Source organism: Mesocricetus auratus, unplaced genomic scaffold (assembly GCF_017639785.1).
Source record: "Mesocricetus auratus isolate SY011 unplaced genomic scaffold, BCM_Maur_2.0 Super-Scaffold_100018, whole genome shotgun sequence".
Taxonomy (NCBI): domain Eukaryota; kingdom Metazoa; phylum Chordata; class Mammalia; order Rodentia; family Cricetidae; genus Mesocricetus; species Mesocricetus auratus.
In genome coordinates, this window is record NW_024429199.1 from 5,879,092 (window position 1) to 5,904,225 (window position 25,134).

Sequence of the window (25,134 nt, forward strand, 5' to 3'; positions counted from 1 at the left end):
ATTCAAAAGGTATCATAGGGACAGAGGGCAGAAGGGGCTCTTAAGAGAGAAATAACAGGACACAAGTGTATCTTGAGGGAAATGGGAAGGAGCCTTTAACTGAGGGTAGGGAAGGTAATATAGAAGAGAGAGAATAAAAATAAATGACATTAGAGATGTTTGGAAATGCCATAAGGAATCATTGTATATTTATCTAAAATTACATAATATATACATATATATACACACACACATATATATAAATATACATTTGTACACACACATAGTTTGAATGATGTTCTATCTTTTAGGGTGATAAGCTATTGTCATTTTCCTTGGTAGCCTCACAGAATTTAAAATGTTGAGTTGAGGTAATGATCCAGTATTCATATATGTATTCTAAAATTTTTTAATAAAATCGTATCCTCAAGAAATAAGTCATACTTTCCTTAAGCACTGAGTAAGGTAAGAAGAACACAGTCTCCTTGGGTGTGTAGCCCTGAAATGGGCAGGGTGCAATGTGATATGCAGAATCTCTTCTGGTCTTTTCTGCACTGTTGGTTATCAACATGAGTTTCGATATGGTGAGCGTCACCAAGCTTATCGTGTCTGCCATTTTCAAGAGTCTACAAAATCTAGAAACAGAAAATCAATTATGACAATAATTGTTGCCTTCTCCAGTTCAGGAGTAGAGAATGAAGAAAAATCAGTAGAACTGATGAAATGGAAAAGCTTCTAGAGCCAACCCACACTAGAGTTGCCTAAACAAGAGAATCAAAATGGCCTGATTGATACATATTTCTACTCCACGTGGAAAAGTTGGAGACCGTTAAGGCAGTAGCTACCGTGGCTCTGACACAAGGAAAATTAACTTTTGGTGGCATTTTCCACAGAGGCTTTTCTGACAGGGGCCACAGCTCTCCGTGGCATGACTCAGCCTGCTCAGGTTTCTCTCCATTTCCAAATCAACAACACGTGTCCTCACGGTGCTCTTTTCTTTCTTATCTCCTTGGCATCAAGATTGCTTCTTTAATTTGCCTTGGATGACCTCCCGACACAGGCCACTGATTTTGGCTGAGGAATAGAACAAAGCCCATTAGAGATGCTTATTTTTCCTGGCGAAAAAGTCCCCATGATGCACTGCTTCTTCTCAGAGAGCTAACTAATCTCAGCGCATATGCCATGGGGCTTACTTTGAGAAGACAGCTTAGTGAACGGAAACTGTTCTTTCCTTGGGGGGAGCATCTGGGAGTAATATTCCCATGTGTCAATTCTGTTAGCTCCTGTCTCGCCCACTCCGGGACACCTGGCTGCCAGACACACAAGCTGGCATGTCAGAGCCTGTCAATTCACTGGCAGCACAGAGGGTCTTAGGACTAGGGTGGCCCTTGAGTGAATGCTTACCAGAGAAAATACAGCCTTCTCTTCTTTCTTGGGGACAAGGGTCATCAGAGAGCGGTGGTCAAACAACCCTTGCCAATTTCTTTAGTGTCTGGTACATACATACTCGTGATCCCTTTGTTAGAAAAGCAAGCTCGTTTGTGTTCCTGGAGACGGTACCAGACATTCTCAGGCACCTCTGTGTGTTTTTCTCAGAACCAGCAGAGGCAGCCTTTATTGTTCCCTGGGCATGAATATTCTTGTTGTTTTTGATAAGATTCGTGGCATGCCCTGGGAGAGATAGTTTATACGCTTGCATAATGTCCTGGAGATGTTTTAATGAGACTCAGGTACTTCAGCTGTTTCCCAGGAATGCACTTTAAATTCAAACCAGACTGAACTCATCAACACATGTTTCTTTGATGAATTATTATTTACGTGAGCTGACAAGGCCGCGTGATTTTTCCATCAGTCATTAAATCTGCCCTTTCACAGTTGGCAATAAATGTTGATTTTTTTTCCTCAGTAAAAATGATCTAAATATGCAGGCTACCTATTGTTTGTTATGATGGGGGGGGGGGGGGGCAATGACATAATAACAATCCTCTGGTTCTAACAGGATACAGCTCTTTGTTGGGTTCCAGACTTGGAAAGTCACCTTTCTTTCTGAAAATGTCCTCCGATGCTAAATATTCACCAAGCTCTTAATAATGTCTGATGGCTTTTTCTCAGCAGCTACTCAGGGTTCAAGCATACTAGAGGAAATGAAAGGAGATAAGAAAGTAGGAAACCTCTGCCAGTGATGGAAACAAGATGTAGCAGATCACCTCCCAGTGAACTCCACCGCAGGGAGACCTGAGGGATGATCAGGCAGATATGTCAGATAATCACTTTTGAAATGAGAAATTACTGTTTTCTGATAAAGTAAAAGTCTCAAGTCTATTTTTTTAATGGTTGTTCTTTAGTTTAATATTTTGAAATGAAAAGTTTTGCCTCATGCTACACTTCAGGGCTAATGTAATAGAAAGAAAATAAAATTATAGGGAACTTGTCCTCAAAGGCAAGTAAATGGAGAGCAGAGTATCTTAACCTCAGGTATCTTGGGTCAGATAATTTTTTTCTGTATGAAACTATTCTGTTCGTCGCAGGGTGTTTAGCATTAGCTCTGGATTCTTCCCAGTAAATGCAGGTAGTACCTCCACTCCACGAACAAAAGTGGCTCCAGAAACTGGCAAATATTCCCAGGAACAAAAACACTGTAGAACCCCCAATTTAGAGTAAGACCTCAGATCTGTAACAAATGGAAAAAGAATCTACACATCAGGTGTTTGGAAGTGACCATCCCCTGCCCAAGCTTGCCTGAGACGAGGAAGAAATGTCTCCCATTGTCTCGGGGATGCTATCCAGATGTGTCCACAGAGAACAAGAGAAGGGAAGGTGGTAATAGTAGGGGGTAACCCAATGAAGGGCTTGTTATTAAGCTAAATGCCTCAAACTGGAGGGATCTCAGTCATGCTTGGGCTACCATGTTCAAACACTCCTCAGAATTGCCCAATAAGGGCAAGGGAATCGTGGTAATTTTCCCTGGGTGGTTCTACAGAAGCCCTTAACTCTCTCACCTGTATGCCTTGCTCTGCCATAGGATAGGAAGCCTAGAAAGTAAATAAAGCTTCAGGTTATAGCTTTCTGGGTTATAGCTATATACAACTGATAGCATTTGCTGGCCTAGAAATGAAGACCTAGGGAACATGATGGGCACTATCCTGGCATATCTTGGGTGCAATTAGCTGTCTGGCTACTTCTCCCTATTTCATTCACCATTTATACCATGAATCCTTTTTGGAGATGATGCCATCCTAAGTAAAGAGTTTTATAGGAGCCAAAACAAAAAAATCCTGTATGGATAGATGATAGATAGATAGATAGATAGATAGATATCATATAAACATGTCATAGACTGATAATTTAACCCACTGAATAAAGGCATCCGAGAACCCACATAATAGAAGAAAAGAACCAATGCCCCAATTGTCCTCTGATGTGCAGATATGCACAAGAGTGTGCATGGGTACACACTAGATAGATAGATAGACAGACAGACAGACAGATAGATAGATAGATAGATAGATGATAAGATAAAAATAAAACTGTATGAGTTAGACTGAGAGATAACAATTAGGGAAAATGTCTTGAAAGGTATCTTAGTGGGCCAGTGATGAAGACTGAAGATCACTGCCATACTGCTCTCACACTGTAATTCTTACCAAACAGGTCACTACCACACTTTTCCTGATTCCAAAGCAGCATTTTCATTGGAGATGGTTTGGGTTTAAATTTACAAGCAAATGCAGTGACTCAGCACCTGATGCTTCCTTTGTTCTCAGTGCAGCCTATCTTTTGAACTTGATCTTTCTCAGTCATGCTCAAAATGTTCTAATTGATAAAAACTAAGCAACCTCTTTATTCTGTAGAGCCCCACTTTCCTGGTCTCTGGTTTCTCTGCCTGTCTACACAGTGCTTGCTCCTGGAAGTGCTTTCTTTTCATTCCCTCTTCCACTCTCTCTCCAAAGTTCATTGTCTTTCAAGACTCTGTTCTCATGGTATTTCCTGGGGAGCCCTTCTTGCCTTTGCTCTAAGGAATAACTACACCCAACCCTGACAGTGAATTACTGATGGACCACTCCTACTCACTCCATTCTTCCTTGTATAAAAACCATCTGCATTCACCAAATGAATCTTAGAGAAAAACTACTGAGTTATATATGCCACCAGGCCCTGCAGGTGTCCAACACAAGACACTGGACATATGTAACATTGGAATAAATATCAGTGTATCAGCTGATAGGAAGAGCTATTTTTGTCCTATAACTCCCTCTGGATTTTTATTACTTGGTTTTTAGAAGAAAATGTTGTATATTGTCACAATGAGATCCCTGAATCACTGTAGGAGTTTATCTAAATCCTTCCTTGAACTTTTGCTTCTTCAAAAGTAGTAACAGTCACTATCAACTTAAGTATATTCCACAGTTCACTCCAACCTCAAAGGATTTCACTTACCTTTAAATTGGAAAGACTCAACCATAAACCGTGTTGGGAGTGTAAAGTAATAGCTGTGTCTCTTGAAAGTTATAAAGGTTCGTCCCATTTCTGGGTGATTTGGGTGTCCCCTATCTTGTCTAGTGTCAGAATGGCTTGTGTTAAATCTGGGAAGACAGATATTTTAACAAATGCTACCTGGTTCTTCAATTCATGGATGATGACATTCTGGTGCTACTCTCTTAAGTCCTTTGCTGTCTAGTTTCAGCCTGGCCTATCAAGATTTGCAGCAGTGGATAAAACTTAGCACATCTGGAGATGTGGTCAATAATTCAGGAGACAGAAATCATTATTTTTGCTAACTAAAGAGTCTAAAGCTCTTGCAATGGGGAACATTTGAAAAGTACACTATCAAAATCATGTATTGAATGGCAATCCTGGAATGTGAATGTATGCCTGTCTAGTTGAGAGATGAACTTTGTTCATCTCCAGCAATACTGTCACCATTTTTTCACTCTTCTTGCGCAAAAGACATTCTTGTGGGTCAAATGTAAAACTATATACTTTGATAGAGGGAGAGATATGTAGGTTGTAGAAAGACCCCACTATTCAAAGAGAGGCAGTCATTAACACACACACACACACACACACACACACACATACCTAGTATAAATAATATCAATGCAGTGTTCCTCATTGATACTGCTTTGTTAATCCAAGCCATCAAGTGATGAAATGAGTTTCCAGGTTTTGAGGAGGATGAGGAATATGTGGAGTACCATACTTGGCTTCTGGTGCAAGGTTTATTGGTCCTCTGTGATCTGGGTTGCTTGAGAACAGAGCATCAACACAGAGGCCCTTCACTATCTTCTTTTGCTGGTTCTCCCATGGCTTAATCTCATTTTCAAATGATTAGTGACACCTATAATTATTTTCAATGCTTTTTACATCCTCAGCTTATTTAATTGGACTCTTTAATAAGTGTATATTAAAATATGTAAGCAACATGACACAAATGTGTTATCTACTCCACTCAATGTACAAGGTTCAACTTGTTTTTGATTTTTTTGTTTGTTTGTTTGTTTTTCTGTTACTGGTGCTAGGTATCATCTCCTTCCTATGTCATAGAATTGTCCTTTGGAAAAGATACGATGAATTATTTACCCCTAATGTCTTTTTCTCGAAGCTTCTATAAGTAGAAGTTTAAGACTGTGAGGGAATTGGAAGTTGCTAAAAGAAACTAACATTGATGTGCATGGGTTGCCCTAAACGATTTCATGTCTAAATGGCAACAAAACAGTGAGAGTAAAGATTTATATCTATGGAGACACCCACAGTTGTATTTGTTTATTTTAAGCAGTATACAACACACAGTGTGCATCTGGGCTTAGCATGTCCAACCTCTGATTGCTTAGAATTGAAACCAGAATGTCAAAGTTCAGACTGTGATATACTTTCCAGTGCTTTCTAATGATACTTGATGACCTGGAATGACTCCAAAACCCTGATTAGATTTCAGCATAAGATCTGCTTATAATATTATACTATAAGTGTACATAGATTTCAGCATAAGATTTGCTTAGAGTATATGCATATGTATATGTACATACATTTTGCACAAGATAGAAAATGTGTATCATATGTTATGTAATTTACATAGAGTATATGCATTTGCCTAGTAGTAAAGTATTTCTTTTTTGTTTGTTTGTTTGTTTTTTGATTCTTCAGCTGAGACAGAGAGAAAGATGGTTTATTGTACACGGGTTACACTTGGCCACAAAGGGAGAGAACAGAACGAGTTCAGAACACCGCAGGTCCGGGTCCGAGGGCCAGCAGGACTGTTTGGGTTGTAAGGAAGGCCGGCCAGTCTAGGAGGTGGTGTCTCTGCGAGTAGACGGTGAGGTTCCAGGTCCACTGAGACTTAGGACGACAGTAGCACACAGTCCAGCAGCTTGTACCAGCATCCCGTCCCGGCCTTCGGCATCCCTCACTTCTGTGCCTTGGCCTTGCTGGGTGGACTGGGGGTTTACCTGGACCTCTGCGTCATCTTTCTTCTCTTGCACTTCAGCCTGCGCCTTTGCTTCTTCCTCCGTTTCACTCTCATGGCACAGGAGTCCCAAGGAAGATGGAGCTAAGGCCGAGAGAGCGAGAAAGCAGAAATGATGACTCGATTTACTTGACCACATTAAAAAATAGAACTTGATTTCCAATAATTTTCTTCAAATGTGAGATTACAATGAAGTTTGTAGTAACCATCTCTCATCTGACCAGAAGAAAACCTGTAGATAATTCCGATTTCATTGAGCGTAACTTATAGAAGTCCCACATACAAAAGGGGGGGGGGGTGTTGGGAAATGTCTAGCTGGTTTGTGTGTCTGTCCTATGGCTTGGTTCTGTTTCATCTTTCTCCATAGAGAAATTGAAAGCACTTAATAATAAAAGCGAAAGTAAAAGAATCATGAGAGTGTAGTACTTGAAACATAACTGAGAATAGCTACTTAATGACAAATTGAAATAATTATCATAACTAGAGATCTCTAAGCATCTTTGAAGCTTCATGATCATCGCTTGATTGTTTTGTAGGTTTTGTTTTATTTTATTTTTGTTTGAGGCAGAGAAAGAAACAGAGGTGAAATGGGTTGCAGAATAACTGTATTTGCCAGTCCCTTGGTTCTAAAAGAACTTGCTATCTAAACATTAAAATAGTAACATTGATAACAATCAGTGTGATCTGTTGTTAGAGGTATTACTGAGAAAATATACTTACATAATATGGTGTGTGTGAGAATGTGTGCATATACACACTTCTTAAAGACTTTAAAATGTTTAAAACTTCAATTAATGACTTGAAATTCATTATAAAGATATTTATATCAATATGAATTCTTTATTAACCTGCTTTCTTTTACTGTAATGCAATACTTAAGGATGTATAGGTATAAAGAAAGCAGGTTTAGTTATCTCACTATCTTGGAAGCCCAAACAGAATGGCCTCAGATTAGTGAGACTCCCTGCTGACTCCACGACTTCATGGTGGATGGTGCCATGAATGGAAGGGGTGACTATGAAAAAGAAACCATTTGTTAATCTAGGAAGCCAGAACATACCGGGAGCCTCATCCTACTATTCCTGACCCAACTCCCCTGTGAGTACTTCCTCAAGTGCCTGTGCGAACTACCTTAATCCCTTCTGAGTGTGTGAACTGAAGAACCACCCAGTAGACGGTATGTGAACTGAAGAACCACCCAGTAGACGGCACTTCTTAAAGAGCCTGTTGCTTCTGGACACAAGCTTGGGGCTGATATATCAGTTTTAACCATAACCAAATGATAACAAACCCTAAGACAAACAACACCATTCTTCCTGGGAACTTTCATATGACCGGAAAGAGAGTGGTGATCCCACATCAAGTCAAAAAAAAAAAGACTAAAGTCACAGAAGTCAGGATGGTTTTTATCTAGCTAGCACCATTTGGAAAGAGAAAGAAAAAGGAGCGCTTCAGTTAAAAAGAACTTTCTGTTTTCCTGGTTGTGGTATTGCCCTGCTCTTGAAATGATTCAACTGGTTCTGCTTTTGATGGCTCCTCAGCAGTCTTTATGACAACAGAAAAAGCAGATTCCCAAAGAAAGAAACTGGGCTTCAAAATAAGAGTCTGACTGGTACACTGGGTAAGAATGAGTCAGTATCCCCACATCTGAACAACTGGTAACATGTGCAAACCTGTGAGAAAGCCAGAGGGAAGACACTGGTGTGATCCTTGAGGCCCCAACCAATTCCTTGCCTTCCACCAAAATTTCTATCATTAGATAGAAAAAAATTATTTAACAGTTTTATTCAATTCTTTTTTCCTTTAATGTTACTATTTTGAAAGAAATTTCCAAATGAGATTTTGCTCTGTATGTTCTGTTCTAAGTAGATAATGACACTTAGAAGTATGGAGGACAGCTGATTTTTATTGTCCCCCATAAAAACTGAGAATGCTCCTGTAGAGCCAGAGGAGAAGCAATTCTGAATGGGGCAAAGAAAAGAACACCCAAGTGATGCCATTCTTCAGTGATTGGCCTGAGGCATAGAAAACTTTAAATGCATGGGAAATTACCCTCCAGAAACCATTTGGGACCATTCCTTCTGATGGGCTTTGGGAAATCTGGCTAAAGACAAGCCAAGATATCTCTCCTTGGAGAGTCCAGAATCTGTTGAGAGAAGACAGAGTCTATGAAAAATCTGAAATTTGTACCCTGAGTGTGGGTTGCGGGAGCATCCTACACTTGGGCTCTGGAGTCTGACCCTTTACAAAAAAAGACAAGAGAAGACTCTTTTCTTGAAGAGAACTGCACAGCTTCTACAGAATATGATGAAAATAACTGATAGAAAAGTAAGCTCCCCCCACCTCCCACATCATTTTAGACACTGCTAGCTAATGGCTACCATAGCATCTGAGGATTGCTCCAAGATGACTTTCACCTGGACAACTGTCAGTCAGCTTTCTATCACTGCCACAAAACAGCTGAGAAACTCAAGTTATAAGGAAGAAAGGGCTCATGGTTTCAGTGTTTTCAATACCCGGTCACTCAACCCTGTTGTCTTTAGGCCTATGGTATACTTCACTGTGGGAGCGCATGGTAGAAGTAGCTGCTTACCTATCTCACTGCAGACAGAAAGCAAAAGAGAGAGAAAGAAGGGGCTACACCCCTAATGACTGGACTTTCTTCCCTAAGGCCTCACTCCTTATAGATCCCATCACCTTCCAACAATTCCAAAGGCTGGCCATCAAGCTTTTAGCTCATGCTCCTTTAGGACCCAACATTTTCAAAGCAGGTATTTTTCTGCATCTGTGGAGATGACCAGAAAATATGGTGATGGCTGTCAATCAATACTTTAGCTGAATAAAGGTGCTTAGCTGACAAATATTAACAATGGCTTCACATGGAAATCAGTCTGTATTAGGATTATGTTTTATTCACTGATTGTATCAGGTGTTCTCAATAGTTACTATGAATGAGTCAATTTGCAATACAAAGGCAGTGGACACTATAAATTAATACCTGATCCCTCTCAGTCTACAGCTCATAGTCCTTATCTGATACCCTTTGTCCAGCAGCAATAAAGTTATTCCTGTGGGATATAACAATACGATAAATGATTTTGTGGTACTAAGAAAGTCATTTAAAATATCACTCATGTTCTTACACAATTAACATATGTTCATTGTAAGTATTCACAAAATAAGGGTAAGAAAAAAGTTCCAAATCAACCATAATTATATCATCCACATATTTTTGGGTGCTATCATGCAGATTGCAAAGTGTATACACACACACGTGTTCACACACACACACACAGGTATGCATGAATGCACAAATGTAGTAAGTAATTCAAAGAGAAAATGATGGTTTATGCAGGTACAACAGCATCCCAAAGCTGACTGGGATACTTGCTAGCTAAGTGATTATGTTTCATCATTGCTTAACTCCTTCATGCTTAGGGCAAAGCATATTATCTGAACGTGATGATATCCCCAGATACCATTTTCACCAAGTTAATGTCTTCAGTAAAATGGATAAAGTGCCTCTGTCTTCTTATTTCTTCTCTCTACATTGGTTCTTACTCTACTTCATCCTTCGTTTTTCTTGTGGTTGTTTTGGTTTTTGTTCATTTTTGTTTTTTCTCTTGAATTGTTAAATTGATTGATCAATCAGTTAATTAAAACTATTTTCATTGTGTTTATTGGTACTGGAGCTTAAAACCAGGGTCTCGCAAATGCTAGGCAAACAATCTACCACCAGGCTCTACCCTCAACATTAAACCTACTCTTTTGACAATAATGTCTCAAAATAGTTTTGGAACACTGGGATATAATGTAAATTTTAGATTTCCCTTTTCAAGAAGAAAGTGAGTATTCTTTACTTGTAAGCAACTATTTGGATAACCTTTCCCACCATTCAAAGCCCTTATCCAAACCCCAACAAAGTTGGGAGCCCTGTCCTAGTCTTCCTTCCTTTCTCTGTTTTCTGAAATCTGATTTTGTTTTAGGGGGTGGGTCTGGCGTCACTCCCAGTAGCACTATGGAAACTTTCCTCCAGTCATTGTTGGAACAGACTTTCCATTTGCTTCTGTGGCTGAATTGGCTGCCCTGGCGCTAAGCAGTAGGACCAGGAAACTGAGTGAGTAGTGAATATAGCTTAGCAATGATTTCTTCCAAATTGCTGGGCCCACATATAATTGGTTTTGTTGACGTACCAGTTTGCATACACTCTAGGTCATCAACATGGCCAAAAAAAAATCTGTGAGTCTTGCATACAATGAGAGAGAGTACAATGAGTAGAGCAACTCATAGTAGGTTCAGGCTTCCAGATGCACCCAGCTCAAAGATGGAATTGCTGCATAATTCACAGGAGCTTGGGATACCAGAAAACATCCTAGCAGCATCACCTATAGATCTTCACAGACCAGCAAGATCCAGGAGCCTTGAGTTGGGGTGGCTTTTACTTTGTTCACAGAGCATCAGGATCCGTATGGGAGGGGTTAGAGGATGGAAGTGCATGGTTGGTTATGAACCGTATCTTGAGAGCATTAAATTCCTGCCATAGCATTAAGAAATAGCCTATGGTCTCGGGACTTGTGAATAGAGTTATGTTCCAGAGCATAAGGCCAGGGCAGATTATGATTTCCAAATTGTGTTTGAATTTCCTGATACGGATTTGCTTGGAAAAGAGCCTTATCATCATCGAAACTTTTAAAGAATTGCAGGAGTTATTCTCTTTCTGCAAATCCAATTTTGAAATAGGAAACTCTGGGATGGAATGCTTCAGTAGTATGACTTAAAAGTGCCAATGGTTCTTTGTGTACAAATCTTTCATACTTCAGTAACATACTTAAATACTGAAAAGGAAAAAAAGAACCATCAGTTTTGCAAGAGAGGTAAATAAAAAGATAAAAGATCTCCTGCCATGTGACAACCCATGACATTTTCCTCAGCTGTTAGTCACATTGTACGGCTGGCCATGCCCCAGAAACCACAGCCCTCAATTACATTTGCTCTCAGACATGTGGAAGAAACGCATGCTAAAACAATTAACCAAATTAGGACATTTACATTTTCCCCCAGACTGGAAGTGCCTGTGACTCTTCAGCCTACGATCCTACGAGAACCTGAACAATTATCATCAATCACGCTGACCACATGCATCGTTACCTAGGGCTTTGAAAATGTCAAAAAGTAAAATATAATGGTTTTTACATGAACTCAGCATACCCGGGTCTCTGTTTGGCACTCGAGACCCCATGTGATGATGTCATGAAGGCAAGCCTTACATCTCATCCCAAGGCCACTGAACTCCACAGGCAGCCAATTGCCCTGGGATGGCCCCTAGTTCTGAGCTGTGTCCTTTGTCCTGCATTTGCCACTCCTCTTTTGTGGCCAGGTTTTAGTGCTCACTCTATGGAACAGGCAGTCGGTCCCACCTGAAATTGGTGACTTCTAATTATAATGGAAAGTGGACAAAGAAAGTCAGATTTTTCTTAGTGTCAGGATCAGGAGTTTAGGAGCAGTAAAGGTAAGTAGATTCCCTCAACCCCACCCCTACCAACCTGTAGGGCACAGAGCATTCCTGAAAGCAGAGAGCAGTGTGCATGTGTGTATCTCCCTGTTGCACAGTATATTTGTCAGGCTTTGATAATAGTTTGCCATTGAGTACATAGATGTAAATTGCACAGACATTTGCTAATCACTTGCCATGGACTAAGTACCCATGTACCATGACTACAAAAGTGGATAAGATATAGCTCACTCTCGGGGGGGGGGGGGCTGTATGATAGCAGGAAAGACACATCAGGACCAGTACATAACGACATAACTAGAGAAATCTGTGACTAAATGCCAGCTAAACCCTCTGTGAAGCCACATGAGGAAGGCACAGACTTTATGAGTCACAGAGCCTATGGCCCGACACATCCCAGACACATGGCTTTGGTGACTGTGCTGGTTTACTTTTCCAGGTCTCTCTCCTTTCCCCCACCCCATTCTTGCCTCAGAAATATGACTTCTAATGACTTATCCAGCAGGTGCTTTTCCCTGTGACTATTGATAAGAAGGGTGGTGTACTAGCTTGGTTTCTGTTGCTGTGACATGACAAACACTATGACCACAAACAACTTGGAGAGGAAATTTATTTTGTCTTACAGTTTACAATCCATCACTAAGGGAAGTCACAGCGGTAACTCAAGTCAGGAATCTGAAGGCAGGAACTGAAGCAGAGGCCACGAGGGCATGATGCTTGATAGCTTATGTTCCATAGCTTGCTCGGGAACATTTGCTTAGGGGTTGCATCCTGCACTGTTAACTACATTCACCTGCATTTGTCATTAATCAAGAAAGTGTTCCATAGACTTGCCTACAGGCTAATCCAGTGAAGATAATTTTCACAGTTGATATTTCCTCATTCCAGATGACCCAGGCTTGTGTCAACTTGACAAATAATTAAGGAGCAAAGGTGATGATAAGAACTCAAGGCCCTCTACCTATTTTCCATGGGTTGGTAACAACTTTTACCCCAACTCACAATTCTGTCAGAGACCCTTTTCGAAAATTCCATTCCAGGTTCGCAACCCCACACCCCTCTTCTCTTTCCCTGTTCCGCCTAGAGAAATGACCCATTGTTCTTCCTTTGTAGACCCGGAATTTTGCTCATCTCTTTGTAAATTAACAAGAGCCTCTCTGGCTATCTAGCTGGAGAACACAGTCAGTTCTTGCCAGGACTCTGCTGTAGAAACTTTCTCAAGTGTTTGATCATATCAGCAATGTTGCTAAGAACCAACTCCGAATCACAAAACAGGGCTGTACCAATTACCAAGTAGGCCTTCCCTTGGTGGGATGCCCTTCCTAAAAATCCCAGTTCTAACAGAGCAGACTGTCACTCTAGAGGTGGTGGCTCACTGCAACAATCCTTCCATAGGCAAATTAAATCGGTGTTGGCACTTTGATTTAACTACTGCCAAATATCCACTCATTGTCCACATTTGAAGACATTAAAAAAGTAAAGCAGACACTAGTTAAAACTTCTTTTGCTTCTTTATTTGAAGCTTTTAAAATAGGTTACATAATCTAGATGACTTCCCCCCCAAAAAACAGTTCAAAGACCATCATCTTAGAGATAGTTGTTTTCATGTAATTCAAGAAATGCATATCTCAGCTTCTAATCTCAGTTACACCAGAAGAAATATGAACAAACAGGACATGTGAACTCCTGGTTTGATACCTTCAGGTCATATCTTTTGCCCTTCTGCCTACCATACATGATAGTTCATGAAAATAGAATTTTCCCAGTCCTTCACATTTCCATTTCTGAAGGCTCTAACATCCCATGAAATAAATATTTCATCCAATACATGTCCATTATGGATTTGCCTTTTGTGATTCCAGGAGCCTCTCTGAAGGAAAAGTCCGTGCTACCCAGGTGTAGGTAGAGTTCTAATAGGTTCCCACAGTTCCCAGCTCCTAACACCCACATTTTTCAACATTGTTAAATCCTATTTTAGTTAGGCTGTGAGGGAATTCTTCAGATGCAATTATGGCCCCAAGTCCATTGGTCCCTCCCTATATTAGGGACATTATCTGGTTGATTTGACCTCATGTTACAAACACATTAAAACAGAGGTTTTTGGGTTTTGGTTTCTTTGTTTGTTTTCCATCTAGTTGAGGAAAAGGAAGTCAGCTGACCTAGAAGAAAGCAAGTACCCTTGTTGAGTTGTCCTCTTAGAGGTCTCCAGGCAAGAAAATGAGTGTGGTTTGCTGTGATGACTGGAGATTCATAGGTAGCAATCAGCTAGAAAACAAGGCCTCAGTCAAATGACACAAGGAAATGGACTCCCCAGAGTTAATATCTTTGCAAGAAGACTTCAAAGGTGGACAAGAACAGAGCAGCTCAACCCAACACGTGAAACACTTAGCACAGAATCCAGTTATGCCAGGCCACGCCATGCCATGCCATGCCAAAGCCTTATCTGATAAGGACCACAAGATACTAGATTTGTGGGCATTTGAAAGCTGCCAAGATCATGGAAATTTGGAGGTGGCAATCAAGATTTAGACACAAGACACACTGTAACTTTTGGTTTGTTTATTGATATTTGGAAATGAGTTAACTCAAGTGTCATTTTTCAGAATTAAAAAATATGTTTTATACATAAACACTTGATGGATGTATATTATTCATTTATCTGCTTTATTAAACAGTACTTTGTACATTATTATGTATTTAAAGAACTTGATAGATATTTATTTAATGAAGTCAGCTTGGAATTATATAACTTTTCTTCCTTAATACTTAATTTTAAGAGTATCAGTTATTTCCTGAACTCTATAATCGTTTGTACTGCCAGTTACCAATATCCACAATCCTTTTCTTGGGCACAGAACTATGCTTTCAAGTTTTGACAAGATATTTATCAAATAAAAACAATTTATAAAAATAAAAAATTACGCTGGTCAGTAATGAGCAGACACTTCAAGAGTCCCTTAGTGCTTGTCCACCTCCAGTCTGCTTATCTCTCTAGTCACTAGTGGCTTATCAGGTGCAGGAAGCCCTACTTGAGGTGAGGATGGCAATGATGCAAAGCAGAGCTCCTCACCAAACAAGGAGCAGGCAGCATGACAGAAGCTGAACCAGTGCTGAGATACTGGAGTGCCTTGGTTCTAATCCATCAGCTACCGGTATAATCTCATTTAGACAACAGTTGTAGTGGTGTCTTTCTTTTTGCCTTTTTTCTTTTATCTTTCTTTCTTTTTTGTGTGTGGTTTTTCGTTTGTTTGTTTGTTTGTTTTTGGAAACAGGATTTCTCTATGTAACAATCCTAGCCTTCGTGAGGACCAGGTTGGCCTCGAACTCACAGAGATCTGTCTGCCTCTGCCTCCCGAGTGCTGGGGTCAAACCACCACTGTCCAAGCTGCACTGGTGTCTTTAAGTGATGTTAAGAGTGTAAAAGGATGCAATGTATTCAAAAGCAAGCAAGGAGAGATACATGGGAGGGTTTGGAAAAATGGAAGGGGGCAATGATGTGATTATTAAATCTCAGAATATAAAAGAAATAATTTTTAAATGTTTTTGTTTTAATTTAGATGTTAAAATATAGAAGCAGAGGACAGTTCTGTGGTTGCCAGGGAGACAAAGTGAAGGAAAACATAATAAGCTAATAAAACATACACAGTTATAATAATTATGAAGAGTGAATAAATCTAGAGCTCTAAACTATAATAAAAATAATGCTGTATCATATACTGGAAATTTGCTATGATAGAGTTCAGGTGTCCTTCATGAACACACACACACACACCAGGTAATGTTTCAAGGTAAGCATATGAATTTGCTTGTCTAGTAATTATATGTATGTATATATCAAAGCACTGTGTTGCTCACCTAAAAAATTATATATATATATATATATAAAAAAGACAAGGAAGTGGGAATCCACTTTTCCTTAGACTAGCTGTTGGGTGTGTATAGTTTCTGACCTTTTCCTGTGCCATCTCTAGCTGTTGGGTGTGTATAGTTTCTGACCTTTTCCTGTGTCATCTCTAAATGTGTCTTTTTGTGGTATGGGCCTCCTGAAGTGCTGTCTGACCTCAGATTTCCAAAGTCTCTGCCCAGCTAAAATATGTACCAGTTTTGTGAGAATTCTTTCCTGCTTGCAAATCCATGATCACATGTCAGGCCTTAAATGTACAGGGTGAATCACTCATTAAACCACACAGGGATCCAGTGTGATGACTCAGCTTGTCCTTCCAGAAGTAAGCAGGCAGAGACAGGAGGATGGCGGCAAGTGTGAGGGCAGTCTAGTGAACAAGTAAGCTCCAACCAGCTACTGAGTAAGATTCTGTGTCTTCAAATTTTGTCTTCAGACCAATTTGTCTATGTAAAAATCATAGGCAAAAAAATGCAAAGTAAGATTTTGGGTTAGAAGAGACTCTCAGGAAGCGATGCAGTCCATGTCCTTCGTGAAGAGCGTCTGTGGTCTAGGGATATCCCTGTCAGTCTGATCAAGAGCTGAGCCTCTGTCCTTCACCCTGAACTCTGATTGCTGACATCAGTGTGGGAGGCTGCTAGCTGTCCATCATCCTTCTTCTGCTGGATTGATGAGGAGGCTGTCTCACACCTGGGGACCTACTCTTCCACCAGTTGTTACAAAAAAAAATCAGACAAAATGTCCTTGCTGATGTTTGCATAATCTTGGAAGCTAAAATTTTACAGCTTGAAAATTTGTCAAGTTATGAAAAAAGGTAAAAGAAACCAAACTTAATGAGGCAAACAGCCATTAAAAATTCATTTTCTGCTCAATATTTTTAGCCATTAGGGAAATACAAATCAAAACTGCATTGAGATTTCAGCTCATTCCAGTCAGAATAGCTGTTATCAGATGATAACAAATGCTGGTGGGTGATAGAGGTGAAGAAAAGTTCATTCTCTTTTATAGTAGGAATTTAAATTAGCACATCTACCGTGGAAATCAGTACAATGGTCCCTCTACCATATAATCCAGCCATAACATTCCTAGGTTGTTTTACAAAGTAAATGCAGCCAGCATGCAAAGGTGTTGACTTCGTCCCCATGTTTATTGGCACTGTTCACAAAACCAAGATATGGAGGCAGACAAGGTAGACAAGGTACCCATAAACAAATGAGTCAATGAAGAAGATAGGATGTGTATACACAATGGAGTGTGTATTACACACACACAGATACACACACACACGCGAATGGAATTATATCATTTACAGGAAAATAGAAGGAACACATGGAGGACATCTGGTTAAGCAAAGTAAGCCAGACATAAAAAAGACAAGAATCACATGATACAGAGAAACCAAGCATTAAAAATAAGGATTGGGACTACGGCTCCATGGTAGACTGCTTGCCTACCATGTTCCAGTCCCTAGGTTCCATTCCTTGAGACTGGAAAATAAAATACAAGAAAAATTGAAAACTTGCTGGAAAGTAGAAGAGAGCATATTAATGAAGGGAACCAGGACAGCAGGAGGAGAGAGGGGGCATGAGAGGACAGAAAGGAAGGCGGCCATGTTAACAACATAGTACTGACCACATGGAAATGTTACAACACAGCCCATTAATTTGTAAGAATACACTATACTTATTTTGAAAGTACGTTTCAACAGGCAAATGGTGACTTATATATGCAGCCTTCATATAGCACCGAAACCAGGTTGCACTTGTTTTATGAAACATGTCCCAGCCAACACTGATGACTGTGTTCCTGCCTTTGTCACCCAAGCCTCCTCTAGCATGTTTCCAAGATAGTTTGGTTCTTTTTCTCTCTCAACACCCCTGTCAGACTTCATTTCTTTATTTTCTCCCATCTGGGACATGCCTCATGTTTCTCCATCATTGTTCAAAGTCTTTTATATCCTTACTTTGCAATGTCCAGCCTGTACTGCACCACTGCCTCCAGCTGCTACCCTTCCTCATTGGTCCCAACTGGTTCCATTGGCACCTTCAGATACCATAAAAAGCAGAGTGATTTGTGTCTACCCTGGACCAGCTACTGTGCCAGATGTTGGGGCTTAAAATACTAAAGGTATTTGGAAGAATGGGACAATATAAACTGTTAAAGGGCTTGGAGAAGGTAAGAGAAACATCAGTGTATTCTGTAAGTGTGAAACACAACAATTCTCAAAGCCTTGGGATAAGTTAGAGTTATTTGTGTCATTCATTGGAAAAGTGTTTACCAAAAAACACACATGATTACCTTTGACATGCAAAATTGATGATTTTCAAGGCAGTTATAAAAAGAATAATGTCAATAATTCAAAAGCTTTGTAAGGCAGGGAACTCTTGTCACATAATTTTGTGGCTTTACTAGCCACCCTCCAAGGGCACACAGCTTCATCCTAATGAAGGTTTGGACTGGGGGAGATGTACAGAAGACCTAGGTCTAAATATTACTGCGTCACATGCCAGTTTATTTCTCTGTACCTGAATTTCCTTCTCAGTGAAATGCATATGCACTTAGATCAGAGGCTTTTGAGAACATTGAGTGAGACAATGCATATAAAGTACCTTTCACAGTATCTAGCACATAGTAGGAAGTAGGTGTTAATACATTTTTATATTCTCTAAAATACCCATAATGCAAATGGCTCCTGCATCAGTCTAATGATAACAGTTTTACTGCTTCTCATGACTGAGAGGCAGGTTGGCCACTACAGGTTAACCTTGTTAACCCAGTAATTTTGCTAATAGCATTCCTTTGACATATCCTGGTTTTTATGAGTTGCGCAGTCGCTCTAGTTATAGAAACTGCTTTACCACTTCAAAGAACTGAACATAAGAGGAGGCATGAGTAGCACTCCAGGCCAGCTTTGATGCTCACTAGCCATGTGACCTGGCCAGTCTCTGAACTTGGCTGATTAGTAAATGCCAGTTCATTTGGGTTGTTGTACAAAACAAAACAAAACAAAACAAAACCAACAGCAACAAAAATCTATGGACAAGGTAGATTGAAAACATCAGAGATGTTATTTCCTAATAAATTAGTTTTAGGATCTCAGAAGTCCAAAATGAACATGATGGCAGATATGGATGATGCTGGTGAAATTCTGTTCCCTGCTTCAAAATGGTACCTTCCAACCATGTACTCACATAGTGGAAAGGATGTGTGATCCCCTGAATTCTCCTTAGAAGCATAACAAACCCATTCATAAGGGTCCCTCTTTCACCGCCTAATCATTGCCCAAAGTCTTTCACTTCCAACTGCCCCCAACACTGCCTGCAACTTCACAACACATGAAGGTTAGGAGAGTGCACTCATCCAGTCTGCAGCAGCAAAGCTTGCTCGAGGTTGAAATTGGATGATTGTTACTAGGGAATTTGGGGTTCCCTTTCGAGTTCTTAGTCTCATTAAGAAAATAATTTAAAAACCAATTCAGAGGAAGTTCAAAGACAATTTTATCAGAGTTTAAGAGAAAGAGGGCAGAGCAGAGCAAGCTATGCATCTCTGCAGCTGTTATGAAAAAGGAAATGAAAAGAAAAGAGAAAAACTGGTGTCTTTTTGAGTCAGTATTCAAGAAAGGCAGCGTGCTCAGCAAAGGAAGCCAGCAAACAAACAGCTGTGAGAAGGAAGTAGAGGAAGCTATTGGAGAAGAAGTGAGAGAGCCCAGAGTCTCAAAGAAAGCATCCTGGGGCTTTTGTTCAGTACCTGAAAATGGGGTAAACATAAAGGAAAGGAAAACACGCTTAGTGCCCACATTAATTATTTTTCTGATGCTGTGGTAAAACACCATGACCCAAAACAAGTAGAGAACAGCCCGTTTTCAACTTGTGGGTCACGACCTTATTAGGAGTTCATATCAGATTTCATGCATTTCAACTGTTTACATTTTTGATTCATAACAATAGCAAGACTACAGTTATGATGTAGTAATGAAATAATTTTATAGATCGGGGTTGTCACATCATGACAAAATGTATCAGAGAGTTTTAGCATTAGGAAGGTTGAGAAACACTGGTATAGAAGGAAGGGTTTATTTGAGCTTGTAATTCCAGAAGGAAAGTTCATAATGGTCAGGGAGGATTGGTGGCTGGTGGTAGGCCACTCTGAGTGAAGTATATTCTCCAGCGAGGCTGTGTCACCTCCCCAAACAGCTCTACCAACTTCAGACCAAGTATTAAAATAAGTGAGCCTAAGGGGGTATTTCTTGTTTAAACCATCAGAGTGCAAGGCCACAGAGCTGAATTCAGAGAGCACCCTATTCCAGGCTCCTGTGTTTAAGGATGAGGGATAATACCAGAGATACTTTTTTAGAAGTAGTAATAGAGAGTGTATTAAGGAAGTAGATATTAGGGTTTCTGCAGTGATGGGAGAGCCAAGGAATGCCACAGACATCTCTTTATACAACAGATCTCACCCAAAAGCTTTGTGGGGGAAAAAAGAGAGAGGCTGTGTTGGCATGGGCTTCATAAAGGGTATAGCACATGCACATAAGGAGAATACGCTACCTGTGGAAATGTGTCACATTTGGCAGTTAGTGATGACTTGGCTGCTGGCATTGAGTTACTGAAAGCGGTTGCAGGGAGCACCTGGTTCTAGAATGTGGGTGGTTCTCAATTGACCAATTGGAGAAGCATTCCAGAGACTAGGAGTGGGCCAGTCACAGAGGAAAAAATGCCTATAAAACTCTGAACCACTGGGAGCCTGGGTCTGTGTAGGGCATTCACATACATCTGCTTTTCTTGCCATGTTTGTGCTGCTTGGACTTTTCTGGGCAGACTGTGTTGGTGACATTAAGCCCAGGTGAGGAAGGCCTTCCAGTCTTTCTCTGCCAACTGGCTCCTTTCATAGGTTAATCTTGATGTTCTGGTCTCCAGCCCCTACTCTCTCACCACACAATAATGCCAACCGACTTCACCCTACTTCACATGGCTGTTAAAGTAACTGCATGAATACACAGACCCTGGGACAAAGGACTGTATACAGGGGTGTAGCTCATTGCTCTTCCCTGGCACCTGGCATGGGTGAAGAGAAGACAAACCCGATCAATACGGGCTTTTCTGAGGAGCTGCCTACAAAATGAGAGGCCTGCCACCCTTGCTGCGAGGCCAGCTTCTGCTAGCAAGAAGGTAAAGAGTCCTCTGGCGCTGTGTCCCAGAGCACTCAGGAGAGAGGGACCCTACAGTTCCTGATTACAGTTCTTAGCTGTAATCATCCAATTACACCCTTTTATGTTCTATTTTACTACATCTGAAAGGGCCAGGGGTATCTAGATATCTAATAGCTACTTTAGCCTGAAGGAAAGCTGCTAAAAATAGCCACTCTATCTGTGGGCGGGGTTCCAGGAAATGCCTGGCTTCTGAGCAGTGTGGTGCTTTGCTAATCAAGCTCTTGTCTCAATCACTTGACCACGTTCTTTGCGGAGATCCCAGCGCTTGCATCTTGTTTGTACCAAGTGCCACAAAAGCACAGGATCTTAAAGGAATTAAGGCAAACAAAGCAGACTTGAAGATGGATCCTGGGTGTGCAAGGGGAATTTTAAATTAAGTTAAAAATTGGGAACTAGTATTTCACACCATACCATGACCACAAAGAACCTTGTTTCCCTGTGAATGAGATTGCTTCTAGACTCCCCTGCCCTTAAAGGAGATGTAGGTAAACTAAAAGGTAAATCTGGTGGAAGTCTCCAGTAGAGACACGGGTGTTCTTGACGGTGTTGCAGAATGCCAGCACAGAAGATGGCTCTGAGACTTGTGTGTGTATTACAAAGGGCATAGACAAAGGTTGCTGAGGATGAATTTTCACTGTCAGAATTTTGAATCTGGCATTTTCCTTGAGTCTAAATGTTATATTAATAAATGGTAACTATAATTTAGTGCCACTGCTAGTTTTTAATTTAAATTGAAGTCAGTTATTAAAAGGTCAAACATTACCAATGCTTCATAGGGAAGCATACTATAGAGATGAAATTCGATGTATATGTCTTCCAAAATTTTGTACCCATCTTTAGTTAGCAATAAGGAATAAAGGATTAAAATCCACAGCTGAATTACTAATTTCCTTTGAACTTTATTGGAATAAATGAAAATATAACTCTGCCTAGCATAAAGATAAGGGCTTAATTATTCACCTGCTAGACACATAAATGAGGTGTGTGTGTGTGTGTGTGCGTGTGTGTGTTTTAATCTAATTGAACTATTAATGCAATATTCACTAGAGACATTTTAGAAAGTTTTTTTTTCATGCTTCACTTTTGACAGAACAAGTTGTGAATTTAATTAAGAGCATACTTATGGAAGTAAATCCATAGCAAATGTTTTGTCATGAAGAAATAAATACCTTTACATGTAGTAGACAGGACTATTTTGAAGAGGGAATTGATTCCACTTGTGCTTGAGTTTTGTTTCAAATTGTTTATTTCTCTAAAGATGGGGGTGGGATCCTGACAAAAATCTTCCAGTGGGATGTTAATGAATCACTTGTGGTCAGGTTCACAGACAAAAGCCCTTTATTAGCCTGAGCTGGGTCCGGTTTCCAGACTTTCTCTACCCTTTCTCATTTCACAAAGACCAAACAAGTCAGAGGTGGGGTTTTTCCAGGCCACACAGCACTGTAAGGTCTCCGAGTAGGAGGCTGCAATCAAGAAAGTTGCTTTAAGACTGGATCTGTTTCCTGGCTCACTATGACTCTTGTGACACTCGAATCCAATCTTTATTTGTTTAGGGCACACCACTCTCACCTTGTTTTAATGTCCTCCTTGAGCAGAAAACCAAGCCACCAGTCCTGGGCGGCCGAACTGGTGTCTGTTGTTGTAGTTCTGATCTCAACAGCCATGTGACAGGCAACATCCTCCAACCCTCATTTCTGGAGAATGCTTATTGTAGAGGCCGTTATCTACTGCCTATTATGTCTATGGATGCCCCTACCCACCCCTGTGTGTGTGTGTGTGTGTGTGTGTGTGTGTGTGCTTTAGACTGAGTTGACATATTATTAAAGTGGATTCCAAGAGATGATTAAATGTCAGATGTCAAGCATTTGCCTGAGTCTTTTATGTTCCTTATATACCTATTGCTCCTCCATAAAACTGAAATGTGACTACTCAAGTTGTTAAAGCAGAATTTTGAGCTTGCTGTTCTGTGAAAGTGTTGCTAAGAAGTCCAGGAGAAATTCAAAATTTCTTTTACATATTTACTTCTTAAATAAGATTGTTTTTCTTTCATCCTGTACAGAAATAGTTCACTTAGCAATAATAAAATTTTATATATGTAGGCAGCTGCATGCATGTATATAAATACATAAAATGGCATATGTAGCACTAGCATATAGTTCCATGCAATTACTTTTAAATGTTTGAAGTAGGAATATCGCTACAAACCCTTTTGAGATGAGGCATTGCTATGGAAGGGGTCGAAGCAGCCAAGCCTGTCATAACTTTAATTTTGAATTTTAAGTTATTCCAAAAGAAAAACAAATCCAGACACTAATACACTAATATTCGCACACTTTAAAGATCAGCCTAAGACCCTTGGTGGGATCCATCATGATTCTGATTGGGACCGGCAGGTGGTGGCCTGGCTTCCAGAGCCAGGGTGGCCTCTTTGTGCTCTGACACTGACTGTGCCTCTGAAGATATGACTTTGTCTCACTTTCCCTGGTTTCTGATCACTACATCTGTAAAATGCAAATAAACAAACCTTTGGAAACAGAGAACATGATCAAAAGTCAGTTCCTCTCACATCTGGCCCTAAGAGCCAGCGAATGTGTCAACTTGTGACTAGGCTGCATTAAATATTTCATTCCTAAGGAAAAGAAAATAAAAAAATAAATAACAAAAACCACCAAAGCAGCCACCAGCAACACAAAGGGGCTATGGCTGCCACTTACATCCTTCTCCCATATGACTCCTACTGAAAAGAGCTAGGATTGTAGCACTCCTAGAGCATCTTAATCCCTATTGTCATTTTGACTGCATGCCAAAACACCAAGATTGTAGTGGGACACTTCTGGGTGTGTTATGAGGATACTTCCAGAGAGGACTAAGAGAGAAGAGAAGGGTTATCTAAGCAACATGAGCCCAAACAATAAAAGAGGTTGATGGAGAAAGCCTGGGAGTACCATCTTTTAATTTCTCTGCATCCTGCATAGTTATGACATGAACAGTAATCCTTTCCCAAGACCGCTCAATGGCATGGTGCTCTGCCCAAGCATTTGGTGACAAGAAACCACTAACTGAACTATCTGAAATGCTGAGATCAAATAATTCCCCCTTAAGTTGACCATAGCAATCATTTATTCACAGTGATGAAAAAAATCACAAATCACTTTATATTCTGTCTCAAATCTTGTAAAATTCAGAGTGACTTGGGTCTGCCAAGTCTTCCCTAATCCAGCTTCATTTTTTCCTTTTCAACTCTTAAATCCCTATTCCTTTACCAACAGACGTTTTTGACTTCAAACAATATTCTCTATACTCTTAGATTTCAAGCTATCACATCCAGTAGATGCAACATTTTTCAAATCTTTCTCATTCTCACAGTCCTTTGTGTGTAGTGAGCTGGAGAAATCCTCTCTAGCTGATGCACCCTTATCTTGAATGTCAGGCACACATAGTATTGTCACTATAAAGTCCCTTTCTCTTTCCTCTGGGTTGTCTCCTGAATATTGTCTTTATTATTCAGCTTTTTAATTAATCATTTTGCTGTCCTTGGGCTTATGTTTCCTTCCCAAACTCATCTGTAAAGTTGTAACATGCAGCTCTTCTCTGCCAAAAAAAAGGCTCACAGATGCTATATTAATTATGAAACTGTTGGCCATTGGCTTGAGCTTCTTACTGGCTAGCTCTGACTTAATTATTAACCCATAACTACTATTCTATGTATTTCCACGTAGTCTTGGCTTACCAGACCTGCAGCTCCTTTGCCTGCTACATCATGACTGCTCAATGCCTTTGCAGAGAAAAGAGTGATTTCCTGTTTGTTCTTACTTATACACTGTTACTGCCCATTTAGGTCACTTCCTGCTGGTGGGTACAGACCTCCAGACCTCTATGGTTAGCCACTGGCAAGCTCCATTCTCTGACCCCCAGACAGGCGTTATTTATGCTAGAAGGATATCACTACATAAAGTCCTTTGAAGGGTTGCCTGTTTTGGGAGTCTTGTTTGTACAGCCATCCCACTGTGCCAATAAGGCCATCTTAAATCAAAGGATGGAGTCAGTCATTGGCTGACTGGGATTAGCTA

General features: G+C 40.3%; 1 long non-coding RNA gene across 1 annotated transcript; it reads right to left on the bottom strand.

Moving 5' to 3' along the window:
- Positions 1 to 6,124: 6,124 nt before the first annotated feature.
- Positions 6,125 to 20,480, bottom strand: LOC121132900. The gene is made up of 2 exons (XR_005869601.1): positions 20,403 to 20,480; positions 6,125 to 6,526 (listed from the first exon to the last, which is right to left on the bottom strand). It is a non-coding gene; the product is annotated as an uncharacterized LOC121132900 (long non-coding RNA).
- Between the last annotated feature and the right edge of the window lie 4,654 nt (positions 20,481 to 25,134).